The sequence below is a fragment of the Sturnira hondurensis genome, unplaced genomic scaffold, assembly GCF_014824575.4.
Source record: "Sturnira hondurensis isolate 20B ecotype Veracruz unplaced genomic scaffold, ASM1482457v3 Scaffold0017436, whole genome shotgun sequence".
Lineage (NCBI taxonomy): Eukaryota > Metazoa > Chordata > Mammalia > Chiroptera > Phyllostomidae > Sturnira > Sturnira hondurensis.
Window position 1 is genome coordinate 13,878,812 of NW_028090067.1, and position 27,218 is coordinate 13,906,029.

Here is a 27,218-nt window from a genome sequence, read left to right on the forward strand (position 1 = left end):
TTCGGGTTCTTGATCCATCTCGAAGTAGCCCCGGGCAAATAACTTATCTGAGACACCTCTTGCGATCTCCAAATTGGAGGACCATTTCCACTACCTTCCAGGCTCTCTCAGAGGATTAGAAAGGCTCATTCATAATAACAGCTAATTCCTTTCTTTTCCACTCACCCCGCCTTTCACTCACTCTGCTTCCGTGTCATTCGTCCGCATGCCCCGTCCACTCTGTCTGCACCCGTCACCAAGGACTGTTCCCACTCACTCAGCGGGCACCTGCTCTGTCGCAGGGGGCCGAGCACAGGAAGATTGAGCAGGAGATACTGGCCCTGCACCATTTTTGGCCTAGGGGCAATAGTGTGTCATCAGTCTCAGTCCTTAGGCAGTACCTTCATGTCCCCGGGTCATCCCAGAACAGGATACTGCATCAGAATAAACCTGTTCCCCCAGTCCCAGCTCCAGCAGACACATCCCCCCCACACACACACACAAAGGTCCACTTCACAGACACCTCGACCGCCTGGGGAGGCTTGGCAAGCAAATGTTTTATCATGAACCAATACCTCTCCACTCCCCCCATCCAGCACCCCACCAACCTCACCATACCTTCAACAGCGCCCATATTTCCAGGGTGACGTGGGTCCTGGGGACAATGGCAAGAACTCCAGCACACTGGAACAGACCCACGCTAGAGACGTAACCTTCAAGCAATAGGTGTGTTATTAACAGGTAACACTTGCTGACAGCTCACTGGGTACTAGGCACAGGGCGAAGAATTATGAATACAGGGTCCAGCACGAATAACACTCCCCTTTTAATGCAAAATCATAAGCAGATAATTCTGCAACATAATACCACATGACATTTTAGGTGAAATGTTCAAGTTAAAACTATAATTACACCCATATTATTACCCTACCAACCACAGTCAAGCAGGCTTTATCTCTGCCCGACCCTGTGTGTTAATTCCTCTAGTTCTCATTGCAAACCCATTGTATCTCATGGTGTGGATACGGTTGTTATCTCAGTTTGCCACAGGAGGAAACAGAGGCATGAACGATCCAATAGCAGGTCACACGGGGCCACGCCGTTGCCTCTGTAGACTTAGGTCTTTCCTGACCGACAACAGAAAGGGACCCATACTTCCGTCTGCGAAACCATGGCAGCCACAAACACACGCATTTAAATCCTCCAGGAGAAAAAACACATTAACTCTCTAGATTGATAAGAAGATCCAGGCCCTAACCCAGGCCCCACTTCCACCAGGGACATGACCTTTAAACAGGGACCTCCCCTCTTCCGGCCTCAGCTTTCATCTAAAATTGGAGGGTCCTACATCACAGCTCTCGTGTCATAGGGTTATCTATGAGGACATCAGAGAGCCGTCTTAAGACCTCAGGACTGAGGTCGGTCAGAAGGACGTAGTTCAAATCTAGCTCGGTGACTGTGGGGGCGGGGGGTAACTTAGCCTTTCTAGGCCTCAGTTTCTTCATTTGCAAAGGCAGATACCAATGGATTTGTCGTAAATGCTAGAGGAAGCTATACGTGCAAATGCTGAATATAATGTCTGGCATATAATACCCAGCAAATGGTAGATGGCGGTATTATTATTATTATTATTATTGCCATTGTTATTATCATCGTTGACACCATTACTATAATCATCATGACCGGAATTGCGCTGCAGAAACTCTCACCCCTTCAATCCAGGTAGACTCTCTAATCGTATACGGAAGGATAATCTAGCTAACACATTTTCTGGCGTAAATCCTTGAACAACCAAAATTAAGGCTGACTCAGAGGGGAGGAGACAGGGTAGATGGTTAAAGGAGACAGCTGGGCCTGATGGTGAGCGGGGCCTCGTGGCGTCCCACCTTATTATAATCCCATCCCCACCCCAGCACGCCCCTCTCGCCACACTCCTGCTCCACCACCCTGCAGGCAGCCTAAAGGGTGTTTACGTGAACAGCTCTCCACCCAACAAGTCCACATCCGATGGTGGAGCACAGGCAAGGTTCCTATGGCAACCGTGCTTTCTAAAGTTTGGGGAGGGGAAGACAAAGGGTCACTTAGCACCTGGATCTTGTTTTGTGAAATGCCTAAAAACTGCCTGTGATTTTCTCCTCCACAATTGCAGGGAGGCCCTACACTCCTAAATACATGACTGTTTAGAAAGCGCTGTCCCAGGCGTGACCAACTGTGTGAAATAAGGATCACTGAGTCTTTTTTACAAGTTAAAAATCTAACAATTAAAGTTGAGTGCCCATCTGTAGAAAAACCAGGGTAAGACCTCGGGTCCCCTGACATCACACCAAGCTCTTCTCAGGACCCGCCCTGCGTCAGGGAATTGGACCTTCCCTCTATCGGCCCAGCCCCAGGCAGTCCCTCCCCCTCAGCCACAGCCAACGTGCCTTGAAGCACCTATACCCCGTCCTGGCTTGTTAGGACCACCGAGAGTGGGTGTAACTTGGCCCTCCAATGGCACTGTGTGCACCCCAAAGCAGGTTCATGCCAAACACGCCCGGATAGCTCTTAAGTAGCAACCACCTTAGGGCACAATTAGTTCACAAAAGCGTCGTCATTAAGCGGTGGAGCTTGGAAGTCACCATATAATCATATGTGACTTACAGTGACAAAGACCTAAGCTTGAATCCCAGTTCTAAAGCTGCTTAGCTGTGTAATCTGAGCAGAGTGCCTTAACTTCTCTGTGACCCAGGTTCCTCATGTTTCATGGAGTAACAGCACTTATTTCAGGAGGTGACTGTGGGAATGAAGGAGAGCTGGATGCAGGTGACAGTGTGAGCCCCAGAAAGCTGAATGCTATCATTACCATTAATGTTGTGATCAACGCTTTCATCAACATCATCACATATTTACAGTTAATATAACCATGTGTGGGGCCCGGCATCCTGCCCAGCACCACGTGGCCAGTCGGTGCTGCAGCCCAGGAGGGCATTCCCAGCCGCCGCCTCCCTCTTCCTTTACCGTCTCCGCCATGCGTATCACACAGCAAGCGCTTCGCACTACTCGGAAATTACAGAATGTGGCAACGGCAGGGAAACCCAGTGAGTCATCTGGTCAACCCTCTCATTTTGCAAATTAGAAAATTCAGGGCCAGCAGATAACGCATCTGTTCAATATCATTCAGCTAGGAATAATAACCTACACATTGGTGTAGCGATGCCTAATTACAAAGTTTTATTCACCAGGAGACACGATAGTGAAGCCTCTGGGCAAAGACCACCAGGAACACAGGGGAGGTCAAGCAAACGAGGTTTTTAGGCCACGGAGAGCCACAGGTGTCTCAGTAAGAGGGTGACAGGGGATCCTCATTACAGAATTTGGGCTTTTCAGTGATTTTGGGGAGGGTTCAAGGAAGCATAGTTTTGCTCTAGTCACGGGGGTGTCCAACCTTTTGGCGTCTCTGTGTCACACTGGAGGCAGAAGAGTTATCTTGGGCCACACATTAAATACATTCCAACACGTGATCACTAAAAAAAAAACTCCAAATGGTTTAAGTAAATTTACGATTTTGTGTTGGGCGGCATTCACAGTCATCCTGGGCCACATGAGGCCTGTGGTCACCCGCAGGTTGGCCCCCCCTGAGAGTCCAGTGGGCGCTGACACAAAGCAGGAATTCTGCGGCCAGGCATCCTTGCAATGTTTACCCAGAAGGCAGGAGGCACAGCGCAGGGCTTGCGCTTGTCATCCACAAAGAAAGAGCAGTCACCCGTGTGGGCTGAGCGAGGGGCATGTTTGGTCACTTTTGTGGCCTCCGGTTGTTCTTGTTTTCATCTGTGCTTAGTTCTGATTAGGGAGAGGTCTCGTTTTTGTCATCACCGTCACGGAATGGCCTGGCCGCACATCGGTGTGCTGGGAAATTCTTCACGCCCAGCAGGAGGCCACCAGGGCCTAGCTCCCACGGGCAGGCCAGCTGCGCACTGACAGCAGCAGCCAGAAGTTGCTGGGGCTATTTCTTTGCTCAGCAATTTGTTCAACTATTCACAACCCGTTTTTGTCAGGGAATGTGAAGGCGTGCTAGATTTAAAGTAAACAAAGATCCCAACCCTTAATAAGGTTACATTCCAATGGGGGAAAGAGTTAATTAAAAATAAACACAAACACATTAAAGATGTCAATTCTATTACGTGCTTGAAGGTGATAAACCCTGACTGGTGTGGCTCAGTGGGTTGGGTGTCATTCTGCAAACCGGAAGGTCACTGGTTCAATTCTCGGCCGGGGGAACTTGCCTGGGTTACAGGGTCGGTCCCCAGCTGTGGCAGGGGCAAATGCAACTGATTGATGTTTCTCTCACACGTTGCTGTTTCCCTCCCTCCCTTTCTCCCTCCCTTACCCTCTGTCTAAAAATAAATAAATAAAAGCTTTTTTTTAAAGGTGATAAGCGCCAGGGAAATAAAGAAAACACAGAGCCAAGGGGACTGGGAATGGCAGGCAAGGGCGGCAGTGATGCTCAAGCTCCTCCACAGGGCGTGTAAACCCAGGCTTGCAGGCAGCGAAGGGGGTAACCATAGCAAACAGTCCAAAGAGAAACCAGCCTCTCAGAAACGAGAAAAGTGAGACTTGGAGAGGTCAGGGATTGTGTCCCAGACTGCCCCGCAATTACTTGGTGGAAGCGGGGAGCCCCGGGCTCCCCAGGTTCTCTGCCAGCAGCTGCCTTTCCAACACAACCTGGATCGAAGGTCATCCTGGTGCAGGACAGACTCCAGACTCACGGGAGAAAGTGCGAGCTCTGAAGTCAGAAGGAGCTTCCGCTCTCTCACACCCTCCCAGGTTTACAACACATCCGTGTACACCTGTACTGGAGGGGAGCAGAATACACCGCCCCCAAATACGCTGCTCTGTACCATGTTGAGCAGAAGGCACTGAGGAAAAAGCAGACACAAGCTGGCTCTCTGTCCTTACCCATCCTCCTGAACTGAGGGCAGAAACTGCCCTGTGAAGGGGCCCCCACCCCTCCCACGTGGTGGCGGTGGGGAACGGGGCAACCTTACTACCATGGGAGATGGAGATGGCACCGGGGACAATGGGTATAAACAGACCCTGCTGAATAACCCTTTTCTGTCATTAGTGCCCCCACCTATTAGCCTTCCCACAATGCACTGCCCCTAAAAAAGCTCCGAAGCCCCTTACCTTAGTACCGTCACCTCTCTGCAAATGTATCCTTTGTCAGAACGGTATAAAAGCCCTTCACCCCAGCAGCTTCTACGGGGATTTTCTCCACGAAGCTCCCTCCCTCTACCCTTCTGCCACCTAGAACTTTTAACATTCAGTTAAATGTGCACACTTCTCCCCTCTCAATCTGGCAGCGTATTTCACAAGCCCGGCCCCTGAATCTTAGAGGGCAGAGGAAACTTGTTCCCCCACTGTTACAGCTCCACCTGCGAAGTGCTTTCCTGTTGCAGCCGGGCCATCTCCCAGCACTTCCCTCGATAGCTCAGTGACCCGAGGTGCAGCCCGACCAAGGCCTCATTCAACAAAGGCAGGCGTGAGGCTCTGAATGCTAGAGTCCCTGGTTCGGTATCGCACAGCTGGGAAGAGGCAGTTTATTTGCTAACCCTGACTGCCTCTGCCTATTTCCTTCGCTGCAACTATTTTGCAAAACACCACACATCGGTGTGCTTACAGATACATACATATGAATGTGAGACCGACCTCGCACAGAGCTATGAGGCCTAAGTAAGTATGTGTAAGGTAGCAAGGATGCCTTCCTCCCCACGTAAACGAAGCTGGGACAAGCTTTGTTCAGAAGCATGTTCATAGAAATGGGACTTTGTCTTCTGCACCCGCAGAACCTGCCTGGGGTAAGGACAAACTATTCATCGGATGGATAGATGGATGGATGGATGGATGGAAGGAAGGAAGCAAACTTCCTTCTGCTCTTTGCTCTCAGTACTCCAAGGATCCTCCCGCCCCTCCACAGAATAACTCTTGGCTCCACTAAGGACAAGAAGTGAGTGCAAGAGTGAAACTGCTCTCAGATGTCCCCAACTGAGTCCCAGCCAGCCAGGCAGGACGAGGGCCAGCCGGGTGTGCAGCCCAGCCTCACAGAGCACTCTTTTCGATCCCGGACAAGATTCAAGTTGCCTCCCAGGAATGAAACAGTCTACCAAGACACTCCAGAATGGACCGTGGAATCCATTTGTATAAAAAAGGTAAATAAATAAAATAAACCCATTCGACTAGGTAACATACAGCCATAGTTGAATGTAATTATCAACATCCTTAAAAAAATAAGACGCTTGCCCCAGGTGTAGAAGACAAGCCACGAGGAACTGGTCTGGAAGCTCTGTCACAGACAAAACAAACTCAGACACAGAAGTGACCATTAACTACTTTAGCAGTTGCCGGTAACAACAAAAATCTGGTCCAGACAGCACCAGTTTCAGTTTCTCGGTGTGAGGGCTCCTTTTCGTGGCTCAAGGGCTGACCTTTCACCCTTCTGCTCACATAGGCCCTCTCCCCCAACCTCCTTGGTTTTGAAAAAACACACGGTAAATTCCCCAGGGCTTTCATCAGGCGCCCTTCCTCATTTGAAGGGTGACCTTGGCAGAAAAGAGGCCACTTGGTGAGTTCCGGGAAAGTAAAAACAAAACGTCATGGAAAAGATAGTCTAATCAGCAAGGCTAATTATAAAGAAAGCAAATCGCTTTTTCCTCCCCGAGTGTCCCTGGTTTATTAAAAATAAATAAATAAAGACCAAGCTAACAAAGATGGCCTTTGTTGCTGGTCTGAATGAGAACAGAAGGAATCTTGCGAGGAGACAGTTGTGACTTATGCTACATATAAAACCAAAAACGTTGGCTTTTGAAAGTCATTCATATATTTTACAGGTGACACATTTTCAAATATATTATGTGCCAACTAGAAACAGAAAACTGGGGAAGGTGCTGGGGGTGCGATGGGTGGCGGGGGGCACGTTGAGTCATGCAAGGCTCTGCCCCCCCTTAACCTTATGGCCTGATAAAGACGACACACTTTACACCCGCTGACGGTGGCGGGACCGGTGGGCATTCAACAGAGAGGGGTGCTTTCCACCCAGGCAGGAGAGGGGGGGTCTTTGTGGACTGACATTTCAGCTGGGTCTTGAAGGGTGAGTGGGAGCTGGAGGGTGGAGAGACAGAACACAAACAGTAAATGATGGGGCCAGGATTCAGCCTTGGACTCTAAGAAGAGGCTTCTGCCTCAGGGTTGCTTACTGCCGGCCTCCTGCGGACCGGCCCTGGGCAACAAGTATGCATAAGGGTGGCCCCTGGTGTTAGAACAGAGACAGAGCCACCTGGTCCAGGAGGCAGTGGGGGAGAGCTCCACCCAGACTTCCACTGAAGGGGCTCCAGAATGTTCCACGCGCAGGGCCCCACCACAGTGAGTGCTGAGTCGGGGCTGTCACGGGTCTCGGGGGCCATGTTCCTCTAACAATGTCCTCTGCGCAGACTGCCACACACCCCTCCACAGATGGGGGACAGGGACGCCTCCTCCGGCAACCAGCTGTGTGGGGGGTCCAGGTGGTCCCTTCCCTCTCAGGGTCTCCATGAAGACCAACGAAGAGGCTGGAACAAAGCCCCTGAGGTCCCTGCAGCAACTAGGAATGGTAAACAGACATCTACCGACCACCAGCAAGGAGAGCTGGGACTCAGAGTCGTTCCTGGTCAGTGGGAGGAAGCCATTACATCTTCGTTGGGGGAGAACCAGAGCAGAGCCCTGAGCTCAGAGAAGGCCAGCGCTGAGCCCATGGCCGGCCCTCCCACCTTGAGCCAGGTGACAGTAGGCAAGTCACTTAAGCACAGTTCACCCAGCTGAAAAAACGGTGGTTGGCAAAGGTCACTGTGAGGATTTAATGAAAAGGCCTCAGAAACGCTTCTCATCATACCTGGCACACAGCAGGTGCTCGGCCAATGGCAGATGCACCTGTTTCGTTTGTCTCTAAACATGGGATCTGAAAAGCAAACACAGTCCCTTCAACTGACAAGTTCACCTGTCAGATGAACTTGCCTATAACTAATTTTATTTTCATTTTTCTTCCCATTGTTCTGTGGCTAAGAGCAAGCAGAAAAGGCTCAAACAGCATCTTAGGCCCAGGTTTGTGGGGCAGACGGAGCTCAGCAACCTCCAGGATTCCCCTCATGGCCCGCACGGCCCCTCTGTTTGAAGCTGGAAGCCAAATGAAACGGACTCTCCTCAAGGCCAGAAGAAAATCCACTATTAGCCTTTGATACTCGAACAGCAAGAAAAAGGAAGGAAGGACAGAAGGAAGGAAGGAAGGAAGGCCAAAAAAAAACCCACCCAAGAACAATAAAAAATAAAAATAAAAAAACTGATGAAAAACCAAAATGCTGGAGTTCAATGGATTTGAGCCATAAACATCCCTGAGGGACACGCAACTCTAAGACACGATGGGGTCCCTGAAGGAGAAAGCTAAGTAGCATTCGGCTGGAGGGAAGCTACTAAGGAGACACTTATCTAAGCCTTTCTGACAGTTGACCGTATGTAGATGTCAGCAATTAGAAGTTGACACGGCCCCCTACGGAAACAAAATCTTATTTTAAACAGAAAATGGTAACAGATTAGCCGGACAGAAACCCCGGCATATCCCACAGGAGACCGTGCCTAGAATCACCGCATGCTCCGAGCCGGCCACGCGTCAGGCCCGGGGCTGGAGGAAAACCTACCCGCCTCGAGGGAGCCCCCTCTGCAAACTCCGACCTGTAGCATGACCCTGTCACATCACCATGCTCGCTGCTCTCAGAGCAGTGTCACGAGATAGTCAGTTTTGAGACACAGAAAGAAAGGCAAGGATTCCACACAAACCCCACAGCCTGGGATTCGGTCAGTACATCAAGAAAGCACACTTTGGGGGAATGACGGGCCCCCGCAGAACAGGAACAAAACGCCGTCGCGCCTGCTTCTAGTGATGGCCCCTGGATTCCCACAAGGCTTCCAGGAGAAGCACTGCCCTAGTGGGGACTCAGGAGAAGGTCCAGGGTCACCCCAGGCCTAACGAGGGCCAAAGGCTCCTCTCCAACCCCAGCACAGACAGGGCGACTTCAGAGGCCCAGGGACGTGAACAGGGCCACCAGCATTTCCATGTTCACCACCTACCAAATATTCCCAGCGGTGAAAAAGAAATGCTGTCGAGTATAAAGCTACATCCAAAGAGATACCTGATAAAAGTATTCAAATGAATCGATGAACAAATAAATGAGTGAATGAACGAATGAGCTTGAAGGACAGTGGACGATGTACAAATAGTGGGCCAGGCCCTGGGTGATCCAGTTAATTACCCTATCGTGGGTGTGGCTAACGCAGCGAGCTGTTGCCAGGTGACACTAATAAATGATCCTAGAGCAGTCTGCACACAGTGCTATGTATAAAAGCTTAATCATCTTTAACCAGCGTGACTAGGATGGAGACGGCATTTTCACACATGCCCTTCGGCTTCTATTCTGGGCTCTGCTCTGACTCACACGTCAGCTGGGGCTGCTCACGCCCTCTGTAGCGCCCAGAGAGCCCCGAGCCTATGAGGAGCCAGCACTCACCTCTCAAACCTGGCAGCAGCCTTCCGTGGTCCTGGACAAACGGGGCCACCCGAGCGGGAGGCACTCCACTGCCCAGGCAACTCCTACCCGGCCCTCAGACTGGCCTGCCGGCCTGAGCAACCTGCATTCGGGGCCTGGTTCTACGACTGAGTGGGCAGAACTTCCCAGGGAGGAGGCAAATGGCACCACATCTCTGCGTGTGCTTGTTTCCAAAGCCTAAAGCCTCATTTTGGCAGGTGGGCAGCTCCCTGCGACACAGCTCGGCGCCCCGAGAGGGGCTGTGTTGAATCGCTGGCTCTGTGTCCTGGCAGCAGGAAGGGCCGCAGCAAGTTACTTCAAGTCCTTCCGGCTCAGGCTCCCCTGGGTCGTGTAGTAAGGAAAACAGTGTGTGCTGCACAATGGTGTCAATGAGGAAACTTCAATAAAGTGCCCAAGTGTTTGGTAGGAACTAGGTTACGTTTTATCTGTTTCAATAGTATGTCAAGATGGGCAGACGACAGGAAGAGATGTGGTTCATGCGGCAAATGATGTCAGCCATCTGGTCTACCTCTGCCTCACCCCTCTTCTGATCGATCATTCACGGAAGGGGGCTGACCCGGCCTCCTGCTGCCCACCCTGCAATCCCTTGCACACCACCTTCCCAACTCGACCACACCTGTGTTGCTTCTCACCTGGCTGAAAGGATACAAGGCATTTGGAAATGCCGTATGGGAATTCATACCAGAATCCTTCATCTTCACAAGCCTTACTTCCATGGGGTCGCAACAGGGACGCTTGCTTATTACAGGTCTCCCATGTCCATGGGCAAGTGGGAACACCACCTTGTAGTCCTCAAGATCTGTGAGAGGGAGCTACCATGACCTGCCTCACCCTACGGAGTACTACCTGAGAAATGGCAGGTTTGGGAGGCTGGCTGCATACAGTTTATACAGGCACATTAAAATAAATCAGCAAGCATTCACGTAAAAATTCTCATCTTGAAAATCACACTTCAGAACACACAGGACAGATGACATCCAAGGTTCTTCCCGTGTTTGATATTCTACAGTGAGTTCCGCTAGGAGTGGACCTAGCTGGGCGCAGGCGGGGCAGGGGGCGAGGGGTGGACAGGGATGCAGTGACAGAAACAATGCTACTGACGGCGCCTAAAACAATCTCCATCCACTTCTCCCTTCTCCCATCACTCCCAGCACCCACCACCCCAGGCGTGGCCTCCTCTTGCCCGTAGCCAGCCCTCTGCAGCACATCCTTAACGGAAGCACAGGCAATTTCTATTCCCACCCAAGTGGATTCTGCCCATCAAGAGCGTTTCTGGATACTTGATTGGACTCGCTCGCTGAATGCCGCTTGCCGGTAGCTGCCTACAGCCCCTGGTCTTGTCCACCGAAGGCCACCAGTCACGTCTGATGCCGCTGGTTACTCATTTTCCGCACGGCTGCTGCACGGCAACTCAGCTTACGGACAGAGCAGTGACCATGGCCGACCTTGAGGGGCTCCAGAACAAATGCGGGGCGTGAATTCACCTCAAAATTAAATGGGCTGCCTAAATGCTCAGACGGAATTATAAAAGATGATGGAAATTCGGGGCAGGAGTGGCTGACGACAAAGGTGAGAGGGGGACATAAGATTTATGAACTGGGCCGAAAACCAACAGAATCTAGACAGGTAGAGCAAGTGCGGGGAGGAGAGGGAGACCCCTTAATTGGAAACACTGGTGGTCGAGAGGCGCTCCTCTCTCCAGGCCCTGCCCCCCAGACCCATTTCCTCCCCGGGGCCAGCCCCTTCAGACTTAAGCCAACTGCTCAGACTTGGCCAACCCCCTCCCATTGGCTTGTTCTGACCCTCAGGGCCAGCTCACCTTCCCCGCTCCCTGGGCCCTGACCCAACACTGCGCCCTCCAAGTTGGCATTAAGTGCGGCAGGGCTAAAATTAGGACTGTTTCCATAGATATCTAGGCGTCTACGTAGTAGATCTGTTCAGCTCCCAAGTAAGGGGAAAAAAGATTTCTTTTTTTTTCCATTCTGACTGTAAAGCAACTAGAGGGTTCTAGAAATTCTAAGCTGGCTCACGTCTGCACATGCCGCTGAGGCTTGCTGACCCTGTGGGAAGGGAAAGAGGAGGTTTCTCGGGTCTGCGCAGGGGCACAGCTGGGGCCTTGTCCCCAGTGAGCTATGAGGCAGCAGCTTGAGAAGCACCCGCCTGGGCCACGAGTCCACACCCGCCCTCACTTCCTCCGGGAAGGGGGTCCCTTCTGGGAGGTGGTCCTGCCTCCTCCTCCTCCCACTTCAGAGACAGCAGATCAGGGAAGTTACGGAGCCGGCTCGCCCCGTAAGATGGACCGCTCCATTCAGTTCACACATGGGAAGCCTCGTGTTTTCATCCACAGTTAAAGCGTGAGGCTCGGAGATGTTCAGGCAATGGCCATGGCTACCAGCAAAGGGCAGTCATTGTGATAATGACGACAGCGTGACAACAATACCAGACACAGCTGACGTTGACTGTTTTGTCCCAAGTGCTATGCTCATTGCTTCTCGTGGATTCTCTTGTTTCATCCTTGTATGGGTTGAACTGTGCCCTCCTAAAAAAGACATGCTGAAGTCCTAACCCCTAATTACTCACACTGTGACCTTATTTGGAAGAGTCACTGCAGATATAATGAGGTGAGGTCATACTGGAGGAGGGCGGGCCCTTTATCCAGTATGACTGGTCTCTTTATAAGAAGATGGTCATGTGAAGACAGACACACGGAGAGAATACCAGAAGACGCCAGGGGGTGGGAACAACGTGTCTACAAGCCAAGGAAGACCAAGGTTGCCTGCAAACCACCAGAAGTGAAGAAAAGGCAAGAAGGATTCCCCCACAGCTTTCCATGGGAACCGGGTCCTACTGACAGACCTTGACCTCAGACTTCCAGATTCCACAACCGTGACACAGTGAACCTCTGCTGTCTTGGGCCTTCCAGTTTATATACTTCCCTCTGGCAGCTGCCAGAAACTGATAGCAGCCCCATCACAATTCTATGAGGACTTAGGTGCCTAAACAGTCGGGTTTCACACAGGAGAACATAAAGCTGAATTGATACCAGTGGCCAATATCAACAAGGTGCTAAGTTGTTTACCCCCCACAAAGACCCTAATCCCACCACAACCCCACAGAGCTTTCCCGTGTTAGAGAAGAGGAAAGTGAGGCACAGAAAGGTTAGGTAATTTGCCTCAAGTCACACAGCTCAGGAGAGATGGAGTCAGGATTCAAACCCAGATACAGAATCTGGCTCTTACCTACCATGAGCACCGAAAGCCACAAAAGAGTGTGTAATCTGGCCTTGAACGCTGGCGGTCTGGTTTCAAGGCCCACATCCCTGGCTTCTCTGTCACCTTTCTATTCCAGCTGCCACACAGAATGCTCTGCACTCAGGGGCCCTTACAACGTTTGTTTGGTGACACAAACTCAATTAAATGGGCAGTGGCTTGCACACATCCCATTAGTTCACATTAATTTCAAATTAGTTCATTGCAGCAGTTAAAGCTGACCCAGGTCCACACGGACGAGAGAAATCAGGACGGGAGTAACCGGGTTACTGAGAGTACTCAGTGGGCAGAGTGACAGGGAGCTCCTCTCTCTCAAAGCTTTTATGGACTAAGTCACTTCAGTAAACACTGCACGAGCACCTACTATGTGCCAGCACTGTGTCAGGGAATGGGAGTGCAGCAGATACAGCCTCGGCTCAGGACAGACATGCAAATGGCCCAGCTGCCACGCCCCCTGGCCAGAGTTACCGGTGAAGTCAGAACACAGGTGCTTGTGGAGGGGGAAAGAGGTAACCAAATCTGCCCAGAGCAGGTGACATTTGAACTGTATCGTCCACTTCATACTTTTGTCTTATTTTAAGGCTAACGCCAACACCACCCCTGCACACACACACTCACACACACACACGCCTCTTTCCTTCCTTCTTCCTCCTTTGTTTCCTTCTCTCTGCAACTTTTCCCTGAAATACTAGATTTTTCACAGCATGGACCACAGTGGTGACATACAGGACATTCAGACATCTTCAATTTTCCTAATTCCTAATTCCTAATGAAATGAATGAAGTTCATTATTTGCCTTAAGAAAAAAATAGTTTCAGGGTCAGAGGCTTGCAGAACTAAAATGGAATAGATCACTAGTCATTGGTTATTAGCATTAACTCAGCTCGACTCTCCTTCATTTGCTGATACAGAAATACACTATTTCCCCATCAACGGGGAGGAAAGAGCAGTAGGAAAAACAGTGCGGGCAGAGGGGTGGGAGGGGTGTCAGAAATGGAGATGAGACGACCTGGGAGCCAAGGGAGAAGGATCTAGAAGAGAGATGTGTCCTGGCACCCACCTTCCTGCCGGCCACCCTCGCCCACCCTCAGGGTCACCGCACACACCCAAGAGCTGGCATGGTCACCAGGCGGCACGTGGCCTAGTGGAAAGAATGCAGGCTCTGATGTGACCCTTCCTCTGTCACCTTGTCAAAGGGACGACAGCGCCTGCCTCACACAGTCATTCCCAGATCAAGGGCGCCAGAGCTGCTCAGAACGCCGAACGTAAGTAACAGAGAAGACACATGAGAAACCTTAGCCCTTACGGTTGTTAGCACAGTCTTCACCATCCCAGATTTTTAAAAAATATTTTATTCATTTATTTTTAGAGAGAGAGAAGGGAAGGAGAAAGAGTGGGAGAGAAATATCAATGTATGGTTGCTTCATGTGTCCCCTACTGGGAACTGGCCTGCAACCCAGGCACGTGCCCTGACTGGGAATCGAACCAGTGACCCCTTGCTTCACAGGACTGTGCTCAATCCACTGAGCTACACCAGCCAGGGTACCATCCCAGATTTTAACACGGGGCCCGGGCAAACCAAGAGCAGTTCCCCTTCTCCATTGCTGCCGCTGCCACCACCAAAGCCACAGCACAAGCTTTGAGCAAGTCATTCAGGTCCCTAGGCCCGAATTTCCGCACAAGTCCTCATGCCGCGTGTGGAAGAGATGCTGAGTGGGGGCAGTGGGAGGCCAGCTGGGCTCCCAGTGGGAGCTGGTCCTCCTGGACAGAAGGTGGGGACCCTGGCGAGGACTCCTGGAACCGACCTAACTGAGAAAACAAACACACATACAGCTTTTACAGGCAAGCCTGACCCTTTTACTAGAAAACACGCTCGCTCACCTCTGCCCTGCAGCAGGGCCGTCCTTGAGGATGGGCCGGAACTGGCTGCCTCTCCCAGCATGCTGACCATGCGAGCTGGCAGGACCTGGCCCCGCGAGGGCGCACACCCTCGTGGCTGAAAAGGCTCCACTCTGTGTTTGGCTTTGTTATTTCTGCACTGCCCACAAACAGCCCTTGGATCAGGCATGAGTAGTTCTTTTTTCAACCCCCCTGGCACGAGCGGCCCACGGCAGAGGCAGCCTCCATTAGCATGTGCTGTTCCTGGCTAATGAGCCACACCGTGGAGTCTGTGTGGTCTCTCCTCAACGGTGCCCAGGGGTGACCTCCCCCATCCCCGCTCAGCACTGAAGGCCGGGCACCCCCAGGGAAGCCCTGATGCATGAAGGCACCCAACAGCGGGCCTGACCATGGTCACCCCAACCAAACCACTGAGCCAGACTGGGTCAGCAAGCTCCGGCCCCCTCTGCCCGCCTCCTCACCACCCTCAGTGCTGACGTGGCACAACCAAGGAGCACTGTGTCAGTGAGGGAAGCTTTGCCAGGGATCCGCTGCGTGGCCAACAGTGGCCCTTAGTTGGCCAGTCAGGGGCACCCATCAGGGGGCCTGTAATCCACTCTGGCATTAAACCTGCAGGGCCCCCGATCACCTTCACGTGACATTCTTCACCCTCCCACTGCCCGCACCTCACATTCCGCCTGCTCCGCCCCTCCCACCAGGCTGGGGTCTGCCTCGCACTCCCATCCCCCCTGCCCTCTCATGTCCCACGTGTCCAAGCACAGGGCCCCAATTTCACCTCCCCGGTCCCCTCGGCCCGTCTCCTCCCCTCTCACCCCCACCCTGACACTTCCTATGCCCCCTCCCCACCCCACGCTGCCTTTTCATCCTCGCTCCCTCTTTATGCCCCTCTGGCCTTCTATGTCCCTGCCTCCACTCAGGGAACTTAGATGAAACCATGGTACATTATTTCCACAGACTGTGCTACCTTTGTGACAGCCAAAACCTCATCTTCCCTGGCTGATTTGGTCCTTTGTGAAGATTCCTGAGGATGAGCCATGGAAGGCGCTAAAGGTCAGAGGGGCGCAGCCAGCCGGGCTGTGGACACACCTCCCAGGCAGGATGGGGGGCGCAGACATCAGAGGGGGTCTCGGCTGCCCCTGAGATTGCACGGCGACCGTCCTCACTCAGCCGGGGATCTGTCTTCCAGGAGCACGTCAGCCGTGGCGAGAAAAGACACAGCTCCACCCTGATCTGACCTCGGAACTCCACAAACGTCTCAGGACTTGACCCAAACAACAGAGCAAAGGAAACACAGCGACAGACACAGGACAATTCACTCCACAAACATCGCCCACACTTACTGTAAATGGGTATAAAATAACTAAATCTGTCCCTTTGTACTGGAACTGCTTTTTTGTGGGTGGGAAGGGGCTGTTTCGGAAGTACGTGTAACCCTTAGGCGAGGCATCCTGGGTAAGCCTACAGCGCTGGCTGCCCCCGCCACGTGCCAGAAGCCCCGCAGGCAGACAGCTCCCGCTTCAAAGGTCGCCTCCGCTGCTTCCTGGCTGTGAGGCCTGGGGCCGCACACTGACCCTGGGTGTGCCTCAGTTTCCCTGTGTGTAAACGCCTGCCTGTCTCGCACACACCAGATTGCTCAGAGACTGTGATGCATTGTGTGTGTTCTCATCATCGTCATCACACGAATGTTCGCTGAGACTTCAACACACCACACCGCCATCCACGTGAACATGAACACGGCCCCCAGAGGCAGTGGCTGCTGCGATCTCCATTTCCCAGATGGACAGAGGCGAGTAACTGGCCCAAGGTCACCCAGCTGAGCAGAGAAGGCAGGGTTCAGCTACAGACAGACCACCTGGCTGCAGTTATACCTTCCCATCTCTGATGCCAGGCCCCACGGCCGGTGAAGAGTAAACCGCTGAGCAAACTCTCTCGCCAGCAATGTTGGAATAAGGTTGGCTTTATTTTCATAAGAACCACTGCCCAGAAGGATGACTTTATTTCACCTTTTTGAATTAAATTTCAGTTCCAGAGGCACTGAACCCAGTGTAACAGCCTTTATCTCCGCCTGTTGTCTACCACCCTCGTGTGGGAGAGAAAGCCCGGCTGGGAAACCGCCTGCGAGAGGCTTAGTGGGTCAAGCGGCATTCTCCAAGCCAGAAGGGCTGGGGGTATCTGCATTCCAGAATAGTTGGCGAATCGCTCTGTGGCCAGGGCCAGCTGCAGAATGACAGCCACCACCTGTCCCTCTCGACTGAGGAACAGTGTGGGCAGAGGGCTGTGCCATAAGCAGAGAGAAGCTCCTCGGCCTGAAACCCATATGCCCACCTCCAACCATTTCCAAGCGGCCCCGGGCTGGGCAGAGGCAGCCCTGCTCACCTGCCACCCCAGCTCCATCCGCTGAGCGTTGACTGGTGCCAAAACACGAGGCACTCGGAGGTGGCGGCCCAGGCAGGCCTCAGAGCAGGAGACCGGTGAATGTAGCTCACCCCTGGCAGCACCCGGAGTGTGCACTTGGGGAGCAGGAAGCTGTCTGAATTTATTTAATTGTAAGCTTCCTTTGCCAGAGCGTAGCATGCTTGTCAGCAGAAGCAGAGGTAGAGATCAGGGGGCAACGAGGACCCCACCTGCCCCACATGCTGAAGCCTCCTGCAGCCCTGTCCCGGGTGGGCTCCGCCAGCCAGGCCACTCTGGCAGCTAAGGGGTGGCCTTCAGTTCCCCTGGGCTTGGGGTTGCGCCCTTGGGATAAATCGGCACCCTGGGCTCTAAGGGGGGTTGGCTGGTCCCTCCTTCGCAGCATCGCAGTGGCCGCCCCCGAGCCCCCACCCCAGAGAATGATCAGTCCTGCAGTCTCAGCCTCAACCTATGGATCTCAGACCACAGGTCAGGGAAGGCAACGCAGGGGCTGGCCAGGAGCAGGACAGCTCCGGGTGTGAATGACTCCTCCATTCTCACGCCACAAGACCTGGGCATGTTGCAGGACTTCTGTGAGCCTCAGTTTCTCACCTGCTCAATGGACACAAGAACCAGGTTAGAGGGAAACCAACCCTGGAGAGCATCGGGGACACGGGGCTGAAACAAACCAGGCCCCCAAACTCCAATCTCTGGGACTTGCCCGAAAGCGAAGGCACACGAAGGCAGCCTATGCAGTCAGAAGTCAGGACAACGATTCCCACGGAGGGGGCAACAGGACAGTGGGCGCAGTGGTGCTGGTGATGTCCCGTTTCCTGACGTGAGAGCAGGTTATGAAGGTGGATTCCCTTTGTGAAAATACACCAAGCTGCACACTTACGCATTCTGTACGTGACTGCTCATATAATGTTCTATCTCAACTTTTGAAATTTACTAGAAAGACATGCCCTGGCTGGTGTGGCTCAGTGGATTGAGCACCCGCCTGTGAAACAAAAGGCTGCCGGTTCGATTCCCAGTTGGAAGAACATGCCTGGGTTACAAGCCAGGTTCCAGGTGGAGGCAAGCAAGACGCAACCAACAGACGTTTCTCTCATACATCTATGCTTCTCTCCCTCTCTCTCACCTCCCTTTCCCTCTCTCTAAAAAGAAATAAGTACAATCTTCTTAGAAAATCTACTAGGAAAACGAACCAGAAACAGCTTTTGCATAGGACACGTAAACTGGCCAGTCTTTAGCTCAGAGTAAAAACTCTGAATCTGAACGTGCAGGCCCCCTTCCTACCCGAGCCCCCTCCCCCGGGGCTGTAACTACAAGGCCACCACAGGATGACACAGTCCTGCTTTCGGGCCCCACAGTGGACCGGGGGTCATCCCATTCAGTGATGCCAACACAGCCTCACTGCCCTTCACAAATATTTACTGAGCAGCTAAGATGTACCAGGGATGGCTGGAGATATGAACAAAAACGAAGAAAGCCTCTTCTTAAAAAAAAAAAAAAAAAGCTTAGATATTGAGCCTGAAGAGGGGAACAGGTGCCACTTCCTGAGGCCCCACTGTCCACACGGTGCCCAGGGTGGTGCATCTGCCATGTGATGCCACCTTAACATTGTTGCAAGGTTCAGTCTTGTCCGGTCGCTCCCTGGGGGCAAGAGGCGGGCCATCCTGCCCCTGGCCCTCTGCTGCAAACCAGCCGGGTCCTGCCAAATGGAAGCCCAAAGCCTTCTCTAAGATTTGCTCTTTTTCCTCCACGATTTGCTGTGGCAACTAGCACAGCAGGGCTCTGGGGACAAATCACCTGGCTTCAAACCTCAGCTGTGTGACTTTGGATGTCTTAACCGCCTCATGCCTCAGTTTCCCCATTTTCACAATGGAAGAAATGATGACCTCTGAGGGAGCCTGAGGATTAAATAAGACGATTCTGTCGGATGTTTAGAACAGAGCTCAGCACACAGCAAACACTCGGCATGCCTCCGCTGCTATTACTTCCACGGTCTCTGTGAATTCCAGTGATGTTACCCCAGCCTTCATTTTCCACAGGAATCCGGACCCCCAGGCCTCCGCTGTGCCCTCCCCTGGGCAGTCACCGCCTCACCCTTCTCGGGAAGGGGAACCAAATAGCGGGCGAGAGAGAGAGATGGAGGAATGAGGACAAGGGAGACGGGAGGAAGAAAACTCATTTTCCTTATAGAGCCACCTGATCTGTGGCTCGGCCTCCCCCCAAGACCCATACTGTCCAGCTCAGTCGCTGAAAGCCACATGTGGCCCCCGAACACTGAAAACATGACTGTCTAGATGGAACTGTGTGATAAACACATGACACGCAGCCGATCTCAAAGACCTAGTTTGACATGAAGAATGTAAATACCTTGGTAATTTGTGAACATATTTCAGTTATACTGACCTAAATGCAACATGTTGCTAAGATTAACTTCACCTACTTTCTTTTACTCTTTTTTAATGTGGCCATTAGAAAATTTAACTCTTTATGTGGGGCTGTATCATATTTCTACTGGGCAGCACTGTTCTAAGGTTATCAAGGCATCTTCCTACACAAAAGCAGTTCCCTCCTTCCAAGGCATCTTCATTCCACTTCTTAAGACAATGTTTCCTCTTGACACATGAATATATTTCGGGCAAAATTCCCCAGGGAAAGCAACCGGGAGTGACGGAAGTGGCTTGCCTGAGGCCATGTGGCTAACAAGCAGGAGAGCCCCGGGCCCCCTCCAGCCCTAACGAGATGCTGAGTTCTCCCCAGGGCTGGACACGCTCACTCGCCCATACGGCTCAACGTGTCTTTAAAACAGTGGTCCCTCCACGCCATCACCCTGGGAAAGAGTGAAGAACTCACATCCAGTCACCGCCACCAGGATGACCAACAGGTGGCTGCGTTTTGAAGAGTGAGATTGCTGGGCACCTGGAGGGCGGCCATGGCTTCGGCAGGGTGTGGGTGACCATTTGCAGAGGTAAAATGGTGACGTACGGCGTCTGAGTGTGGCAGTGGGTGCCGCCGTGGGCCAAGCACGCCGTGCCTCACACGATCGAAGAAGGAATTCTCCCATCACCCCTCGAGACATGGAGTTTTCAATGCCCATTTCACAGAGGAGGAAACCAACTCCCAGGAAGGCCCGGTGATTTGCCCCGTCACTCAGCAGTCAGTGGCCTCTGACCCTGGCTCTGGCCGTCCCCCGTGCTCAGATGCCCTTGTCCACCAGCAAGTCTGGCTCAAACCCTTTCTGTAAATCAGTCCGGCTCTTTCTCTTCTCAGAACATCACTCCTTCCTTTGGTCACCCGAGAAGTATACACACTATCTATCTCATACTCACCACAAAATGTTAGAACACATTGCTTATAGGTCTGTTACCTCCATCCTCAGTCTGAGCCTCCTCGCAGGAGAAGCTATCACTCATCCACCTGTGATACTGGGTTCCTGGTCCAGTATCATCAGGCACACAGGACTTACTCAAAAAAAGAGAAAAAAATCTGTTGCTTGAATGAAATAATCAACTGACCGGCCCATCTTGACACCCTGGCTTTTTGTTCTGAGTACCTTTTCCCAACCAGCTTCCCGGTCCTGTGTCCCAATGTTCCTCCCCACTGGGAGCTTCTCCACCAATCTGTTCGAATGGAGAGAGGCCAAGCGCATCGCTTTTGACTGTAGCTTGGTAACAGTAATTGTCACCTCTCCGCTTTTATTAATTGCTGGGTTAATCAAGCACTCCTAATTGTGCCCACCCACGCTAGCAGGAAAGCATTTCTGGGTGGCCAAGAAAACAGGCTTAAGCTGAAGCAAAAGACAGACTCTCACAGCCTTCTGGACCCTGAACGACGGGCCACCTCCTTCTGAATACGTGGGCCCAAGTCAGACCAGATGGGAGCACAGTCTTGACCGAAATCTCAGCCACCCATGGCTTCCAAGCAGCAGACAGGTGTGGGAGGGACCTCGGTCATAGTTTCTCCTTGGAGCCCCTCACCATCCCGTGAGGCTGCTGTCCGTATGCCAGCTCTCAGGCGAGGAAACTGAAGCTCGAGTGGGAAACAGACTACAGCCTCGCCCAGGGTCACCGCGCTAGAGGACAGAGCGCTAGGACTCAGGCCTCCTTCTCCTCACGGCACAAGCCGCGCCCAGTCCTCGCCACCAGGGACCTCAAGACCTCTTCCTGGTGGCCCGGCTGAGCCTCCCACACCCTCGCCGAGGCTGGCCACTTCAGCAAGACAGAGCTGCCTCCATCGATGGAAGTCTGCCTTCCTCTGCGACACTGTTAACCAAACCTTCCAGACGCAGCCAGTACAGATGTTCCCATCGGAACCCGCAGCTAGATCTTGCCTGCAAACGCTGGGAAAATTTTTCACGAGAACTTTTTGTCACCTCGGCTTCTCTTATTTATGGCACAGGCAGCAAATACAGAAGCAAAGGGACAGAAGAAAAAAGGAAAAGGTTTATTGTATATGCTGATATATTTTTCAGGTGCCTGCTTGCAGAGAATAAATGTTATCCTTCCAGATTGTCCCCTTCTACTTTATAAGCAGCTTCTTCTTCTTTTTTTTTAAATATTCAATAAAGATGCCACAGAGGCTGCCAGGCCAACTCGCTATGACATTCCCTGACAGGCTCCCATATGGAGAGTCTGTAGCCTTCCAGATGCCTTCCCATGCGTGTACCAGGTTTCTAGAAGCACAGTTACGAGCCCTCCTGGGGCTGGAAAAGGAGTCCTGAGCACAAGACCCGTTGCACGGCTTACTGTCCAGCTCAACGAGCAAGACCGCTCAAAGGCTGCCGTGGGCCCTGGAGCCGCCGGGGGCCCCCATGCTGAACTGCCAGGCGAAGTCAGCTCCCGCTCCTGGGGTGAGCGGGTGGGGGGATTCAAAGGGAAGGTGGGCATCTGTGTGGGAAGGCTGACCCCAGCTCCACCACTGAGAGAGGAATTTGAGAAACGAAAAGTGAAACAATCAGGGTTACAACCAAGTTTCTCAAGCGTGGGTAATAAACTGACCCCTTCCCAAGGGGAGAGGGAAGCTGGTTACAATGCACAGGTCTTATTATATGCAAATACATTTGAATTGCAAAAGATCACAGCAAAGAATCCCAGTAATGTTCTTCTATTTATCTATTTTTCAGTTTATCCTCAAAGTATAAACCCCCAACTTGAAAAGTTCTGTGGGACTGGCATACTGAATACAGACCGACAGGGTCCCATTTTGAAAAAGACCCCTCCCTCTAGGTCACTGAGGTTAAGCGTGAGGGTTGGGGAAATAAGTTCACGGAGAGCAGTTAACGAAATAGCAGTGGGGGACCCCTTCCAGTGTGTGAACGTGTCAACACTGGCATCCAGGGCTTATTCTCCTGGACACCAGGGGCGGTAACAGCAAAGACCGACAGCAACGTGAAAGAAACATCTCCCACGGCACATTTCTACCGCCCTTTCCACGCCAGCAAATCCGCCTGTGTCCCGCTACACTCCTCGCCCTTCTGCTCGTGAAAAAGGACAGTGACCCGGTGACATGAAATGCCTGTGTATAAAGCCGGTGGAACTTCCATGCAGATCCTGCCCATGGGCTACCACCTCTGTCCCCAGCTGTCCCCAGCTGTCCCCAGGGATAGAAGCACAGGCTGGTCGGGGCACTTCCCAGCAGGGGGCGCTGTTAAAGCTTAGGAAAAAAACACCGGGGACGAAATTCATCCTGGAAGGCAAAGGCGGTCTCATCTCATCAGATGTGGAACCAGAACATCATCCCTGACCTCTGTCCTATAAAATAACTGAAGACGGTAAATAATGGGCTATGCAAATACAAGTTCCATACATCACCCAGAGCACTCAAACGCACTTAATTACCTTGCTCGGCATTTTGAGCAAACTCCCAGGACGCAATCTGACAGTGACAGGTGCACGTAACTGAGCGGGAATTTTCATTTTCTTCCCTTGTTCTCCGACTTTCTTCGCTAAGATTACCTTGAACTGCAAGGGCCCCAAATTATGGAGATTTCAGCAGACTGATGGAGCACTCTTTTAATTTATCGCTCCATAATCCAATTTTCCTCACATTGGACCACAAATCACCCCAGCCTCTTCACAGACCCACAGGGGTCGTGAGGCATGACACACAAGAGGGATGAATTATGTCGAAAATGAGAAAACTCGTTACTCTGGGTCTCCGTTTCTGAATCATTAACACAAGAAGGCTGGGTCAGAGCATCCTGGAAGATCACGGGGGCCGCCCGCACCAGAGGGGCCTGTGCAGGGGGAACCGACGGCCAACATTTCCGTCTCAGCCGCACAGGACCCTTCCCGTGTGAGACGGTGGACGGGCCGTGCGCAAGCCTCCAGGACCAGGCCGTGCCAAGGGAACTGCCTGCCACCGCAGCCAGGCCGGTGCTTGGCTGCCACCTTGCAACAGCCCTGTGACCCCCATAAATGAGTGGGTTCATGCCACTCCCCCCGTGGCCCCCAGCTCACCAGACCTGGACAACTGGGCCCCCATTTCTCTCTGACCTCACCCCCACCTACTCGCCTCCATGCCCCCTCCCTTCTAGCCACTGAACCTCCTTGAAGTCTCTAATTAGCAGCTGAGAAATGGCCACAGGGGCTTTGCACTGACCCCAGCCTCCGCTCTTTCCCCAGACATCCCCATAACTCACTCCTTCACCTTCTCAGGTGTTGGCTCAAATCACCTTCTCTGAGAATCCCTCTGTAACCAACTTAAACCTGCAAACNTTCTAGCCACTGAACCTCCTTGAAGTCTCTAATTAGCAGCTGAGAAATGGCCACAGGGGCTTTGCACTGACCCCAGCCTCCGCTCTTTCCCCAGACATCCCCATAACTCACTCCTTCACCTTCTCAGGTGTTGGCTCAAATCACCTTCTCTGAGAATCCCTCCGTACCAACTTAAACCTGCAAACTCTGCCCGCCCCCCAATGATAACCCTCCATACGCATACCCACCCCCCTCCTCCCACCCACTAGGCTTTCTTTCATCCCATCGTACTTGTGAGAAAGTAGCATATTTTGCCGTGTACAATGCACACATGTTTTGCCCAAATTTTTGAAGGAAAAATAAGGAGGCGCATTATACATGGGCCGTGCCTGAAACACCTTGTATCTGTTCTTGTGTTCTGTAATTATCTGTTACATAAAATGTCTTGTATCATAATATGTTCAAAAATAAATGCTAAAATTCTTTTAGAATGCAAAAAAAACAAGTATCTAAATATAAATAAATAAAAATGGAATTAAAAAATTAAGATGAAACTTTTTTCCCCTGAAAGTCTGGGCCAAAAGCGTGGGTGCACACTCTGCCCAGGCGTGCCTTCTACGGGGCAAATATGGAGCATGAAGAATGTACTTCGATTCCACAGGAGACTCGGCGTCCTAGTTCTTTCGTTTCTCAGTCTCCTTCCCTCGACCAGAACATAAGGTCCCTGAGGACAGGGTCTCTGGCCACCCAGTTAACTGCCAGACCCACAGCCCCAGAGCAGAGCCTCACATACAGTCATGCTCAATAGATGTTTGTGTGATGAACTGAGACAAACACACAAACAAAAGATCTGCATGCAGGTCTAGCCTAGGGCGGCCTCTGCTCCCAGCCCAGCTGGCTTACCCTCAGCCACAGCGCAAGCTCCCCGAGGGCAGGAACTCAGCACACACAACAGGCCTCTCTGTGCACAATGCTTGACTCCATTTACCGGTCCTTTCTGAGCCATCCCTCCAGGCTGCTGGGCGCACACAGGTCAAAGCACTCGGGCATTTGCAAAGACCATCCTGGGCCAGCGTACCCGGGACCTCCTTCCTCGGGTGGCACTAAAGAGTGTGGCCTTCACACACAGCCACAGGTCGGGTGAGTCAGCCCAGGAGAGGCTGCCACCTTATGAAACCCCACGTTTCTTCAGAGGCCCTAGCACCGTGCCAGCCCAGGCAAAGGGCCCGACGTGGGAAAGCACTTGCCACATCCGAGCAACTGTTGAGTTTGGCTGGAATGTCACAGCTAAGCAAGGGCTCAATCTGTGGGAGACCAGGCAAGGCCATATGGGGGAGGCCCTGAAAGGCTGCATGCCACCATCCCGCAGAGCTGCCAGATTCTTGAGGTCACCGCTTACACTGCCCGGGGCTGGCACCCGGCCTTCAATCTGCCTGCCCAGGGGAAGGGAGGCCTCCCACCCCCCGCAAATCACCGTCTTAGGGAAACACACGCACTGACTCCAAAGGCCAACCCTCATCTCCGAGGGACAATGACCAGAGCACCTCTAGGTTTCCTGGCTGCTCAGGGCAACCCCCTTCCTTTTCTTGGAATCCTGAGCTCCCTGCAGCTTCTGAGGTGCCTGCCAAGTATCAAGGCCGCCACCCTGAACCTGAACCCACCCAGTTAATAAAAGGGCAGCAAAAACCTTGGGGAAATGAGAATAATAACCAGAATGGGTGTGAGAGCCAAGTGAGAGGAGATGCTAACTCCTCTCGTCCCCCTGTTCTGACCAATACTGGAGTCCCCGTTCTACCTGCGTGGAAGTGGAGGCTCGGATGACAGGTAACCCACTCAAGCTGGGCCGTGAGGAAGCTTGCGTTCAAAGCCAGTTTTGTTTGGCACAAGAGTGTGTATTCCACAAGCAACAGTACCTTTCATAGAACTGAGCAGAAACTACCCCTTTTGAAGTTACTGAAATAAAATTAAGTTGCTGCTGACCCACATGACTGCCAACTGGGGTCCTAGGTGAACGTCTCGGAGACGGGAGCCCCGAGTGGAGCCCGGGAGCCCAGAAAAGGCGAACACCCTTCCTTCGGATGGCGAGGCAGCGGGCAGGCCATGAGACCTGAAGTCCGAAGCCCCAAGTTCCAATCAGCCCCCTCTAAGCCTCAGTCTGTTGTTCATCTGCAAAATGGGACTGTGAATCCCTCCTGGACATCACGTGGTTGTGGGAGGGACCTTGTGATACAGGCAGAACAGTAAACAGCCTGCTGATGTGCTCTGTGACCTGGAAAGGCTGTTAAGACACAACTGGGAGGATAAAGAACTCCAGTGAGCCCTGCCCACGGTGAGACTGAGCTGTAGATGTAAGCAACGCAGCCGCCCGCCGGGGCCGAGTGTGTTTCACCCGAGCCACACAATTCTCTACTCACGCTGCAGCCCGGGTCTCCCCAAATCATGAAGGACAGGAATGCAGCCTTTACCATGAGCTTTCGGGAGACACCAAAGCCAGACACAGTGGCCCTGAATTACAAAGTCCCCCCGTTAACATCTCAGGTAAGTGAGCGGCCAAGGTGAGTGGTAGGCTGGGATCCTGGCCCACGCCAGCCCTGCCCCCAGGGGCTTGGCAGGGACACGTGGACCGGATACGCTCCTACTTCCTGCTTCATCCCAGAACTCGGCCCTCCCCCTTCAAGTAATTCCTCTTACACAGTGTTCCTTGAACTTGAGTGACCAGGGCCACGTGTGTGAAAAAGAGGTTGGCAGGAACCCTGGTTTTAGCTTCAATAATTTTAACTCCAATGTTATTTAAATGCTAAACTGTAAAACACTAAAATTAAAAAAAAATATTTACATAACAGATAGTTACTGAGTGCTAAGTGCCAGGCACTGTACTGGGCACTGCAGATTACAGACAGACGCTTCCGGTCCAGCAATCACCGGCGACCAAAGAGAGAAATTAAACAAAACATCCCACAGAAGCGGCCAAAATCAACTGGGGAAACTGCCTCAACGGTCTTTAAAAACACAGAAAGTAAGTTTCGACCTGGGCAAGGTGTTGAGAGAAGGTTGAGGAAGTGGTAAATAAACTGAGGTGAGAGCAGGAGTTTTGGGGGGGGGGACCAGAATTCCTGGCAAAGAGGGGCCCTGGAGCATCACGCAAAGCGGCAACGCCCAGGACCCCTGGCTCCACAACAATCCTGGGAGCGGAACACACTCGCCAGGTACCTTTTTTAAAATTAAGTTCAACATTGGTACAAGTTTAGATGCACTTCCCAGGATGGCACGTAAAGAACCACTTTCCCAGGGGAGACTGGTCCGCTCTGCCCACGTCAGCCGGCTGTTCTGAGGTTGGGGCCCCCAGGTTCCTGCCTTCTTCACACAGG

The 27,218-nt window shown here is 52.4% G+C and overlaps 1 protein-coding gene across 1 annotated transcript in view; it reads right to left on the reverse strand.

The window, feature by feature from the left end:
- Positions 1-27,218, reverse strand: part of LARGE1 (LARGE xylosyl- and glucuronyltransferase 1) — a 448,405-nt gene that overhangs the window by 391,598 nt on the left and 29,589 nt on the right. The window lies entirely within an intron of this gene.